Raw genomic sequence first — 11,568 nt, 5'->3', positions numbered from 1 at the left:
GTTCGAGGCTCATTCCAGGCTCCGTGGGGCTGCCTGGTGGCCCCACAGCCGTGTGTGGCCCAGAGCGACTTTGTCGGAACGCGCTTCCCCATCCCAGGACAGGAAGAACCACAGGGCCCGGGGACCTGACCGCTGGCCCATGGGGCCCTGGGGGTCTGCGCTCGGTCCGCTGGGATCCAGAGGCCAAGCTGTTCTCATTCAGATGGAGACCAATCTCTGACTCCCTGACCTCCCTGGGTCTAGTGGGGTGTAACCCTGTGCAGCCCCCCAACTCACCCCCCGCATTAGTGCTGGGGGATCTGGGGCCCTGCCTGAGGCGGGGTGACCCAGGATTCACACCCACACTGAGGCACCTCGGAGGCCAGTCGCGCTGGGACAGCGAGCATGACCCAGATGCTCTGAGGTGACCTGGGTCCTTTGTCCCCAGCCCTGTACTGGCGTTTAGGGGACCCTGGAGAGCACACGGGAGCCTCTAGTGGGGTCTCCAGTGGAGGGGGCCAGAGGGTCACTGACCGTTTGGGGAGAGGTGACATGACTTGTGCAAGGTGGCTGTCGCTGGTCCAGGGGGACACTGGGCAAGCCCCCCGCCCCCGCATACCTGTTTTCAGGTCTGTCAAGGAGGTAGAGCATTCTTACGGGATCTGGGGCACCAAGGGGTGCGGTGCCCAGAGCTCCAGCACGGGGCTCAGCACACGGGGCTCCCTGTGAACGCGCTGTTGGTACAGGGGCAGCACCGGGCGTGGGCCTTGAAGAAGCTCGGCTTTCATAGGTGGAGGGGGGACGAGGACAGCACTCCCCAGAGAGGGTGGTGGGAGCCAGGGCCGGTGCTGGGGCGATCAACAACAACTCTGGGAAAGAGTCCGGGGTCAGGGAGCCGTGGGAGGTAAGCCAGGGAACCAGCCGGGCAAAGGGCTTGGAGGCGTGGGGGTCCGTCTGCGGGCTGAGCTGAGTTCTGGTGGCTGTGGGGAGCCATGGAAGGTGATTGAGCGGGGCAGGGACCTGAGCAAAGGGTGCCTGTGCTCGAGGCCACTCTCCGTGATCCTGCCCCTTGCCAGCTGGGAGAGCTTGTCCTGGGGGCTCCGTTGTCCTGGCTGTCCCCTTTTGGTGAGCTCGCTGGGTTCAAGGGGACGCTTTCCCACTGGGTCAAATGGGGACCTACTCAGACACTTGGGACTTCGGCACCAGGGTAGATTAGCAGGAGGAGGACAGACCTGGGGTTGAATCTTGACTCTGCCTCTCCTGGCTGCACAGCTTTGGGCTGGTTTACCTCTCTGAGCTTGGTTTCTAGCTCTGCCAAATGGGTGCCAGAGTATCTACCACAGGGTGGTGGTGAAGACTCCAGGCAAGGCCAGGCCAGACTCTGGGCATTTCCTTCCCCGGATCAAGGTGGCTAGCACCTCCTCGTGGGACTTTGGCTATGGAGGGAGTGACTTTCCTGTCTCCGGAGAGGTCCCGAGTGAGCCTCAGGCAGGCTGTGTGCAGAAGTAGGGGGGACACCGTGTCAGGACTTGGGGAGGGGACTCTGGGGTCTGGTTGTGGTGGCATTCGGTTTTCTATGGCTACATAACAAACTGCCCCAAACCTTAGGCACCAAAAGTCCATTCTGTTATATTCACGGGTTCTGAGGGTCAGAAATTCAGAAAGGCACAGCAGGGATGTTTTCTGTCTCTGGTTTCATCTGGGAAGATCTAGAGGCTAGGGGTGAGCCGAGAGCCGGGGACGATGGGAACCTCTGGAGAACAGATCCACGTGCCCCCTGTATGCGGTTGCTTGGTATTTGGGGTGGTTGGGCTTCCTCACTTCCTCTTGGGGCTGCTGGGCTCCAAGAATGAGCATCCTTAAAAGCAAGGCAGTTTATGGCATTATGATCTAGTTTGGAAGTCCATGGTGTCACTCCCATCACATCGTTGGCCGAGGCAGTCCCAACGTCCACCCGTGTTCCCGGGGAGGGGGTCTCGGGCCCCGCCGCTTAGTGGAAGGCGTGTCAAAGCCACAGTGGAGAGGAGCTTGTGGGACGGACGTCTGCATCCAGGGGCTGCTCAGAAGCCCGCTGAGGAGCTCAGAGGGATGAGCGTCCCAAGGTCTCCAGAAGAGCGGTGGTCACATCGCCAGATGCTGAGGCATGCGGTGTGCAGGGGGAGACCGGCACGTGCCCACAAAGGTTGCCGCTCTGTGTGATATGTGTTGATTCGTCCCATTTATGGAGCACCTGCCAGGTGCTGGGCGCTGGGCTGGGTGCTGGGCCCCCATGGTGAGCCAGGCAGGTGTGGAGCCCATACCCCTTCAGAGGAGAGAACTTCAGAAAGACGTTCAGTGCAGGGGGTGAACAAGAGAGGAGGGGCGGCCCACCCACCCAGCAGACGTTCACTGCTGTGCCCTGGGCCGGCCCTGAGCGGGGCACGGAGGACCGCCAGTGGGTCGGCCCCCTGGACGTCCTGGTCCAGGGCTGATGGAGAAGTTGCGAGATGCAGGCAGGAGTTGACCAATTAGGGACTATGAAGCGTTTTCACATAATCAGTTCTGTCTGCAAATTTTGGAGCTCGAGCCCGGCGTCCACTGCTTAGAACTCTGGCAGAGCGGAGCGGATCGCGGACAGCTGACCGCTGTCTGGGCTTGGGGCAGGTCAGGGGCTTGGATGAGCCCACTTGGCTCCATAGGATAAACCGGGGACCACATCCGTGGGGAAGCAGAAGAGGGCCGGGTCATTTCCCGGGTGACGGGATGACCGCTTCACGTGGACGTGGCATCCCGATGGAGTCCCTGCAGTTTGACGGTGTGACTATGGGAACGGGCGTGGGGGCGGGTGCTGGGAGTTCAGGCATCTGGGGCGACAAGCTTCTGTGGGGGGGATTCTGTCCCCCATCTCTGTGCCCTTGAGCGCAAGCTCCTGGGGGCAGGGATGGCTCTGCTCTGCTTGGGCCCCTGGGCCAGCCCCTGGCCCGGCAGGGAGTGGGAGCCCACCGCATCTCCACTGGATGGAGGTCCTGGGTGAACGACATACTTGAAGAGTCAGAGAGGTCGCCTCTCTGGCCGAGCGGGGAGCCTGCTTGCCAGGCCCAGGCTGCCGACGGCCGCGCCGAGAACTGCCACTCCAGAGAGCAGTTCCCGGTTTGTGATTATAATTAGCACTCAGCCCGTAAGTAGGTTAGGGAAGGAAGCGCTCTCGTGCGATTTGGCATGATTTTCCAACACGCAGCTCTGGGGAGGGCAGCGGGAGAGAGCGCGGGACCCGTTCCCGACCTGAGACCCAGCCCGCAGAAGAGTGTGCCCCGAGGACAGGCAGACCCTCTGAGGCATGGGGTGGGTAGGCCCTCAACTCCACACTGAGAAAACCAGCCCGAAGGAATACCTGTGCTGGGGGATGCACCAGCCACAAGGATGGCCACGTGGTGTGTGAGAGTCGTCTCTTCCAAAGCTGGCCTGAGGGAGACACACTCCACAGAGCTGGCCCCTGGCCCTGGCGGGGGCGGGGGGCAGGCTTCCAGGCCGGGGAGGCAGGCACACAGATCAATGGACAAGGGCCACCCAGCGTGGTTAGTACTGAGGTGGAGATGAGCATGGTGACCGGTACTTGCTGAACCAGAAGGCACCTGCCCACCTCATGTCACCTCCCCGCAGAAGTCCTCCTTGGTTGCACACAGGTTCATCTCCCTGCTGTGTTTCTCTCTGTGGCTCTCTGCTCATTGTCATGGTTAGAAGTGAAGGCCTGGGGGAGGATGGGAACTGTGTGCCTGGGACCCGCCCTGGACATAGCGGAGTCTCAGGCCTGGGTGGGCATGCACGGTTTATATGGCTTATTCGGGGTTAGAGCAGAGTCGTGCGGTCTGGAGCCCTAGCCAGCGGTCTGCGTGATGCAAACAGCAGAGTGGAGAGCGCAGCAAGGCGCTCGGCTGATGGGGTGTGGGGACCAGTCAGACCCTGAGCACACAGGGCCCCCACGTGTGGTCCCGCAGTGCATGTACTCCCAGTACAAGCCCTGGACAACGAGATGAGCAGGGAATGTGGGTGTTCGGCCACGTCAGGCACACCAGCTTGGGCTCCCGCACAGATTGGGCCCTTGGAGGGGGACAGGACACGCCGAGCCACTGAGAAAGCGCAGAAGCAACAGCTGGAAATGTCCCTGAGGATCACGAATGACGTGTGCCCTCCTGTCTGGGAAGCGAGAGATGCGTTGTTGCTGGAACAAGAGGGGCGTCTTGCTTCCCCCTTTCTCCCCTTCCTCACCGCTGTGCCTCCTCGGCCCGGCATGTCCCCTCTCCTGCTACCTGCCATCTGGTGGGCCAGCCAGTGTGTGCCCCTGGCTCCCCGATGCCCACAAACTCCTCTGCTCCCCTGTTTGCTGAACGAGGGCACACCTGAGCGGGACGTGCAGAACAGCAGGTGGCTACGAGGATGGGCGGGCATCACACCCCCCTGAGCTGGGGCCCAGCCGAGTCCCTCCTCTAGCCAGGTGACTCTGGGAAAGCCCCCACCTGTCTCTAAGTCTGAGGGCCGTCATCTGTAAAATGGGAGTGACAGACCATTCCTGCAGGTAGGGGGCCAGGGCTGGGCCTGTTTGGTTCCTGTGGAATCCGGGCACCTAGTAGGTCCTCGGGCATTTGTTGGGTGGGTGAATGACTGAGTCAGCAAACAGTAAGAGGAAGAACAGCTTTGTTGTTTGAGTTCTTGGAGTTGAGCTCACTTTGGCTGAGCGCCTTGCAGTTCTGACTTCACAATGAAGTGCTTTGACTCGCGGTGGTCTCCAGGGGTTCAGGGCGCCGGGGAGGCTCAGGGCAGATGCTCCGAGGCCGGAGGAGGCCGGGCCACAGCGGCACCTGCCCTGGTGAAGACCCCAGGGGAGAAGGGAGACCGCGCCCGGCACGTGTTCCGAGGGCATCACCGCGGGCCCCCAGCTTTGATGACAGGAACAAAGAGGGGGCATTCAGCTACGGCATCTAGAGTGATGTCAGGTTGGTGAATCTCTATGAACAAAGTGGGAGGTGGCCCCCGTCGGGCCTGAGCCGACAGAGCCAAGAGGAGAACGGGACGATTTGCTGGGTGAAGAGGCCAGAGACGTGTTCCCGCTCATCAGGGTAAAGAGGCCCATTTGCCCAGTGCCCAGGAGGCCTGCCCGTCAGCCACACGGGCGAGGGAGCCGAGCGTGGCACTGACCTCAGCAGTGGCATTGGTGGGGCTCAGCCACGGTCCCTGTCCCCAAGTCAAGGGCCAGCAAGGCCCGCACTGGTCTGGGTTGGCCCCGCTCACCACATCAGCACTGGGCGCCGCTGGGCAAGGCCCTGGGAGCAGAGGCCGATGTTAGGAGCCCCACCTGCTGGCGGCCGCTAAGGGCACCATCCGTGGCCCCCTGTCACAGTCACTGCCTCCTGCGCCCGCACACGCAGCAGGTGCTCAGCTGGGTCACCGGCTACACACGCATCATCGGGTCTGATCAGCACGAGGGTCCCACATTCGGGAATACTTGTCCCCATTTCATAGAGGAGGGAATAGGCTCCAGAGGGCGTGTGATCTGCCCAAGGGTGGGGGGGGCGTAGCTGGGATCAGGACAGGTGTCCCTGTCGCCTACCCTGCCACGTCACGAGGTGGCAAAGTGTGGCGGCAAATCTGGGACAATCTACCAATGAGGTGGGCGAGTAAGCAAAGGCACGACCCCCCCTGGGAGGCTCCTGGTCTCCTTCCTGATAGCCTCCTCCCATCCCCGTCCCCAGGTGCGGGGTAACCCTGAGATCTGAGGGCCTGGGGACGACCAGGCAGCTGGAACCCTGATACCCTTGGGGTGTTGTTCACAGCCTCCTAGATAAGGCAATTTCTGCACTTTTTCTGGGTGTTCGTGACACTTGTCAGACATTGCACTGGTCTTTTTTTTCTACTTTTATGGAGTCTCACAAAATGCCTCATGAGACCAAGCTCTAGCTCACAGATGTGAAACCTGAGGCTTCTTGGGGTTTGGTCAGTTCTCCAGGGCCACATAGCTGCCCCCGGATGGGGATGAAGACCCACACTCAGCCCTGTTGGCTCCTGTCCTGGGCCCAGCAGCACGAAGCTCCTGTCTCCTGGAGAGAGAGCAGGATCACAGCCTGGAGGGACTCTAGGGCGTCGCCAGGGACTGCGGGGCCGGCCCTCGATCAGGTTGATGGTTCCGGGAATAATTCCTGTTCCTGGCAAGGCTTCCCAGTGCTGGGATTTCCTTATCACAGGGAGATCAAATGGTCACAGCCCCACGTGGTCGATTCTCACCACTTGAGTTTATGTTTTAAGTTATTATCACAGCTGGGGACTCATGAAACCAAAGGTTGGAGCCCATCTTGCAATTGTAGCCAAATGAGCTTGTTGCATTTGTGGTTGGGCCTCTGGGTGTGGTAGCTCTCGACCTCTGTTTCTTTCCTTTAACATTTTTCACACACTTTAGTTCTTAGAGTGGTTTTCAGTCTGCAGCAAAACTGAGCATAAAGTGGAGTTCCCACAAACTTTCCCCTGTAATACGTGTGTTTGTTACAGGTGATGAGCCCATTTTGATACATTGTAATGAACTGAGGTTTCCATCAGGGTTCCCTCTGTGGGGTTGAACCTGCTGTGGGTTCCGACAAGTGTGTGATGAAGTGTGTCCACATCACAGTGTCCCACCCGAGCGGCTTCTCTGCCCTAAACAGCCCCGGGCTCTACCTGCTCATCCCTCCCTCCCCCCAAGCCCTGGCAACTGCTGATTGTTTTTACTGTTTCCATGGGTCTGCCTTTTCCAGAATGTCCTGTAGATGGACTCACACAGCACGCAGCCTCTGCAGACTGGCTTGTTTCCCTCAGTAATATGCATCTGGGTGTCTTCCATGTTGTTTTGTGGCTTGATATCTGGTTTCTGGATAATTATCCTTTTTTACGTAAGACCCGCGCACCAGACACCAGGGCTGGCAGGAACAGCCCGTCCCTGTCCTGGGGCCACCTGGGGAAAACCCCGGGTGTTGCCCCCTGCGGGTCCTGAGCCTCCTTTCCTGGCCTCAGCTCCCTCAGCAACAGGGACAACAGCTCCCCAAGGAGAAACACCCCATCAGAGTCCACATGCAGGGATTTCTTGCAACTGGGCCTCTGTGGGGGTGCAAGGAATGAGTCCACCTTGGGAGGTTAGATGCTCCCGCCACAAATGCGCAAGAATCACAGATGGGATCCCAGGGCCAGGCTGACAACCTGCGCAGAAGGCCCACCCGTCCCCACCACACAGTGTCTGCTTTCCGCCACCAGAGGGCAGCACCACCGCTCTCAGGACCAGCTGTCCCAGGAGAATTTAGAGGATGCTCCAGGTGGGCAGAGTTGGGGCCCCCCCCCAGCAAAACCTATCTTAAAGCAGCTCTCCCCCGCCCCATACCAGATGGATCTCCAGTAGCCAGGAAACTGGCTGTGTCAGGCTCTGTGTTTTTGCAAATGACAATAGCTATTGTGTATTGAGCCCATCATCTTAGCAAGCCCCCCCACCCCACCCCCAAGGCAGGTGATGTGAGCAGAGGGCAGATGCGTAGATGGACAGACACACGGAAGGCTGGGCGTTCCAGGTCACAGCACGCAGGAGGTGAAGCTGGGGCTGCACCCAGGCTGTCTGCCCCTGTATCCTGTGCTCCCCCAGGGCTCACAGTGACCCCCAGGGGGGCTGGTTTGACCTTCCCTCATATTGGACTTGAGCCAGATTCTAGTAGTATAAAAACTTGCTTGTCTGCTCGTGGACAGATGATAGGCTATTGTTCTTTGTCTGCCTGACAGATGAGAAGATAACAGTGTGGAGGATCTGTGTCCCACCCCCCACCCCCGACAATCTCCACCGAGCCTCAGAGGTGGACAGGGTGACTCAGGAGCCCGCCGGGCCCCGGGCTGTTCACAGGTTTTAAACCTGGATTCCAGTGGCTCATTCCGCCAGGGGAGTCTTAAATTCAAGCCCAGGGAAATGCCGCCTTCCACCAATTTTATTAAGTAATAGATAAGGCAATTTCTGCACTTTTTCTACAGGAAAAAGAAGCGAAGGGCAAACCTGCTGTTGGCATTTAACCTGGGGTAGGGAATGTCACCATGGCCGTAGGAGGGCAGACAGAGCTCACGGGGCCCCCCGCCCAGCTCTGCACCCTCCAGTCTGCTGTTTGGATCCTGACTCCTCTGGAAACGCGAGGCAGGCGTTGACTCTAGGTCTGGGGTACCCGGAGTGACACCGAATTACTTTTCAAGCTGCTCACCTCCTTTCCTGCACCTTCTCGTTCCCAGGCAGCTGGAACCCTGATACCCTTGGGGTGTTCACAGCCTCCTCCTCGGACAGCTCGCTGTCCCCAGCATGGCCCAGCCCCCACTTTGTGCCACCTGCTCTCAAACTCTGCACCCCGGGCAGGGACTGCAGCAGAGAGGAGCCCGGCTCTGGCAGATCAGGGGCTGCTGGGACGCGGGGTGCTGGGGGTGGGGGACAGGTGGGAAATCGGGTGGAGAAATGTCCTCTTCTGTCTGGAGGGACCTCCTTCATGTTTACGACAGGACTGAGGAGACCTTGAGGTCTGGTGCTTGCTCAAAGCTAGTGTTAGACAATTGTGTAAATGGGGTGTGTGTGTGTGTAAGTACAAATAGCTTGACCCCCCCCAACAAAGCGTGGCAGGTGCTTCCTCGGCCAGTCCACACCCCGGGCCCACCTGGGGTTTCAGCTACAGCCAGGTGGACACTCACCTGCACCTGCAGACTTCCTGCCTCAGGTCCCCCTCACTCCTTCCTGCCACCTGCTGGTCCCAGATACACACCTGCAGCCCGTCCTTATCTCAGCATCAGGCAGGGGACCCCAGACCAAAAAAGGAGGGTGGCATTAGAAGATGTGGAAATGAGAAAAGACACTCCCCGCCCCACGAGAAAAGCAAAGCTGTGTACCCAGCGCTGGCTGGAGCCGGGGGTTGGCCACCCGCACTTGGCAGAGACCCAGAGGCAGGCAGAGCAGAGGGGGAGCTTCCCAGAGGAGGAAAGGGGGCTCTTGGGTGAGCCCAACAGGGACTGGGGGCCTGGGGAGGCTGGAAGGGGGCGTCCCACATGGCTGGTGAGGCAGCGGGTTTGGCTTTCTCCGGTCGGTCCTGAGTCGGAAGGCTTCAGCCTGTTCGGGTGCCTGCCTGGGCCATGCTCTCTGCCCAGCAGGCCTCCGCGCCAGCCTCCAACTCCACCATCCAACCAGCTCCTCCTTGTGCTTCAAGCGACCCGGCTGGTCCCCAGCCCCTGGGCCTCCCCCAGCCCCAGCTCCGCCATGGGGGTGTCTCCACTGCCCGGCTAGACCTCAAAGGGGCAGACCCGCTGTGGGTCACAGCATCCTGCGTTCTGGCCTCCGTAGGTGCTTTTGGAGGACGTGGATGAGGAGCGTATGACCCTGCCCAGACCCCAAGAGCCCCACGGCCGGGCCTTTTCACTGTCCGCCCTGACCTGGCCCTCGGTGGGTTCCCAGTGCTTCCATAAACATCCCAGGCCATGGCTGGCTTTAAGGAGGTCAGCAACAATATTCAGGTCAATGGCCCCAGGACGCAGAGGGAATTTGAAGCAAGCTCAAAGGAGGACCATGGTTATTGTACTTGCAGAAGAGAGGACTCCGGGTCTCCTGGCTGCAGAAGGGCTGCCAAACTCATGGTGGGGGACCTTGCTTCGGAGGCCCTGCCGGCCAAGGACCTGCCAGGTCAAGGCAGCAAGAGAATAGGCCGCCCGTTGGGAGGGGTTGTGATCTCTCACCACTGCTGGGATGCCCACCTCGTTGGGGGACAGATGGCCCACTGGGTGGGGCTGCCATAGAGAGGAGCCCCCCCTCACTGGGGGTTGACCAGATGGCCTCTCACATTATCCAGTCCCCTCTGGTCCCCAGGAAAGAAGACGTGTCTGTCCCCTGACACCCTATGGGGCTTGAGCTGGGGCGGGGGCTCCCAAGGCTTCATGCCGCTGCTGCTTCGCTCCGCTGGGCCTGGCGTGTGTCCCACCTTTAACGTGGCTCCTTGTTCCCTCCCTGGCAGTGTCGGAGCCCCAGGCCGCCCACAGCACCCTGGAGAAGCCGCCCAGCACCGCGATCCTGTGTAACACCTGCGGGAATGTGTGCAAGGGGGAGGTGCTAAGGGTCCAGAACAAGTACTTCCACATCAAGTGCTTCGTCTGCAAAGGTGAGCATCCCTGGTCTCTGGTCTTTGCCCTTGCTGCGGGGGAGGGAGCACGGAAGGATCCGGAAGCTTCCAGAGAGGGCTGCTCGGCAGAGGTGGTGTTTGGGCTCTAACTTGGTGTAAGGATGAATCCGGCCATAGGAGGGGGTGCTGGGCCGGTCCAGGGGGCGGGGGCAGGGGCAGGGGCAGGGGCGTGCCCTGTGGGCCTGCGTCTGCGGTTTGACCGCAAAGTGCTGCCGAGTGGAAGGGGGAGGGGTGAGACTGGGGGCCCAGCCTCCTCCCCGTGCCAGCAGCTAGCTGAGGGGGCAGCTGGGGCCTGGGGACGGGGAGCCTGTCCCCAGCTGGATTCCAGACCTGGGTGTGGCCCTGGCTGAGTCCCTTGGAGATTTTTGGGAAGCACCTCCTGGGCGTGGGGGTGCGAGGCCGCAGGTGAGCCCCCGGACCCCAGAGGAGCTCTGTCCGTCGCCACGCCATGGCCTCGGGCCCTCTGTGAAGACTGCATGTCCAGTCCTATTGTTTGGAAAGAAAACTTGAGAACCACTGGCCTGGATTCTTCTGTGGTGACAGGGGACACCCCAGAAATGGCCCTGAAGCCCCCTGGCCCTGGAGGGGGGCAGAGTGCCGTGGGAGACATGGGGGCCCTGCGGGGGCCAGTGACCCCCAGGGGAGACCCAGGGACCTCTGGGGTGGCACCGTCTCTGGCAGGGGTGGGAGTGCGCTGGGACCCTCAGTCTGAGGGTGACATTGCCCCTGCCCCTCAGAGGGGCACAGCCTGGAGGTGCCTGTTTTCTGGGAATGGATGGAGCAGCCCCAGGTGGGGGTGTGAGAATAACAAGCCTTTAGTATCCTGTAAACACTGCCTTTGCCCATGATGCTGCCCCCCCACCGTGGTCAGTGCCCCAACCCCGCTGTGGTCAGTGCCCCACCCCCCACCATGGTCAGTGTCCCCCCACTGTGGTCAGTGCCCCACCCCCGCCGTGGTCAGTGCCTCACCCCTGCCGTGGTCAGTGCCCCAACCCCGCTGTGGTCAGTGCCCCACCCCCCACCGTGATCAGTGCCCCACCCCCCACCGTGGTCAATGCCTCATCCCCCACCGTGGTCAGTGTCCCCCCGCCGTGGTCAGTGCCCCACCCCCCCCACCATGGTCAGTGCCCTCATCCTGGTCAGTGCCCTCACCCTGCCTGAAGCATCTCTTCCTTTTCATGAGAGCTTCCCAGACCACTGTGGGATTTATCTGGTTTAATTTTCTCTACTCTCCAAAAGACAAATTTGCTGTGTCTGAAAAGCAAAATCCATTAAAATGCTCTTTTAAAAGGTTATTTTTAAAGACACAGGGGAAGCGGCCACCATGTTTAAAAGGATTGTCTGTAAGCACAGACCTTAGGAACCCGATAGAAGGCATGAGACTCCAGAATCGAGTCCTGGTTTGACCCACAGG

This window comes from Leptonychotes weddellii, chromosome 2, assembly GCF_054177405.1.
Source record: "Leptonychotes weddellii isolate Sample4059 chromosome 2, ASM5417740v2, whole genome shotgun sequence".
NCBI classification, from domain to species: Eukaryota; Metazoa; Chordata; class Mammalia; order Carnivora; family Phocidae; genus Leptonychotes; species Leptonychotes weddellii.
The sequence above is the reverse complement of the archived record's forward strand: the minus strand, read 5'-3'. Positions refer to the sequence as shown.